Raw genomic sequence first — 1569 nt, 5'->3', positions numbered from 1 at the left:
TAGGGCATTTTCTGTACCTTTATTCGTTTGGTTTCAGATTGAAGTTCTTTCTTATATATTAATCTGCACTGGTCATATGAACAATAAACATGATGTCATCACTTTGCATTTTAGTGGGGACCAGAACAGAGGATACTGGGTTGGTGGTGTTAAATTGTAGGCACAGTGAGAGGTTAAGTAATGCCTGTCTTATTTTTATATGCTATTCCCTTTCCTGCGGTAAGTTTTTTTTTTTTTTTTTTGGAGAACCCCTTTAATGATCAATCAGTCCTCCTGAATTGCTCTGCCTCATCACAGAGAGAACTATGTAACCATACAGTTAAAGCTGTACAGTCCTATCTATCCTATCCGCCAAATAATATCTGGGATCCATGCAGGAAGTTACATCCAGGGCAAAACTAAAACCTGGATAGGTGAGTAATCACTAGACTGCAGGTGTGTAGCACACCAACGCCTCCACGGCCTATACTATGGATCTTAACATTAATACTTTCACTGTCCTAAACAAGCAGTGATCCTTAAATTAATCCCCTCACTGTCCTAGACCACCAGGTATACTGACATTAATCCCTTCACTGTTGTAGACCACCATGGATGCTTAAAGGGGTATTCTCAGCTCAGCCAAACATTTCTGAAATTGGAATACCAGCCTGGACATGAACCTTCCTGCTGCTATACACTAGGGATCTTAACATTAATCCATTCACTGCCCAAGACCACCAGCTTTGCTTACATTTAATTTCCTTCACTACCCTAGACCACCAGGGATCCTTACATGAACCCCTTCATTGCCTAACACCACCATGGCTAATATTGGAATCCAGCCTATACACTGTGGTCAGAATTCCAGAAACGACCCAACTCTCTGTTTTATGCTTTTTCTGTAATTCCCATAGAAGAGAATGGGAGTTATAGAAACAGCATAGCACAGCCACTTCTGCTGCTTCCTGAATTCCTGGCCACCACTGACGAAGGAGGTAAGCTAGGACTGGTCAGAGGGCCCCCATTCTGCAGATAGGTTGCTGCCACATCTATTAGACATTTATGGTATATCCTATGGCTATACCATAAATACAGAGTGTCTCAAAAGTGTGGAAACGCCCATATAGTATGAAAATGGTTTGGTAGACAATAAGGCAATTTTGCACATAAGCTGTGCGAGAAGGGGAAATCCTGCTAGTGCTTCTCACCAGCATGATGGCCACTTTGAATGCCGCCATCTTGGATTCAATGAGAAGGTAGGTGTGGGATCTATCAAATGGCAGATAATTTCACCAGAAAAAACAATGATGCGCCTCATTTTCACATAACTTTATTTGTTTTTATGTTAACACAGTGATTTTAATTTGTTGCAAACAATGTGAATGATGGCATTATTTCAAGCAGAACGTGTTGAGATCGTACTTATGTCTGGTGAATGAAGCACAAATGTCATTACTGCAGATTTCAATCAATGCCACCCAACCAGACCTCCTATTAGCCACAGTGCAGTTTCCAAACTTCTTTCCAAATTCCAAGAAACAAGTTCTATTGCTGATAACTCAAATTCTGGGCAACCAAAAACATTAA

Source organism: Eleutherodactylus coqui, chromosome 10 (genome assembly GCF_035609145.1).
Source record: "Eleutherodactylus coqui strain aEleCoq1 chromosome 10, aEleCoq1.hap1, whole genome shotgun sequence".
Taxonomy (NCBI): domain Eukaryota; kingdom Metazoa; phylum Chordata; class Amphibia; order Anura; family Eleutherodactylidae; genus Eleutherodactylus; species Eleutherodactylus coqui.
The sequence above is the reverse complement of the archived record's forward strand: the minus strand, read 5'-3'. Positions refer to the sequence as shown.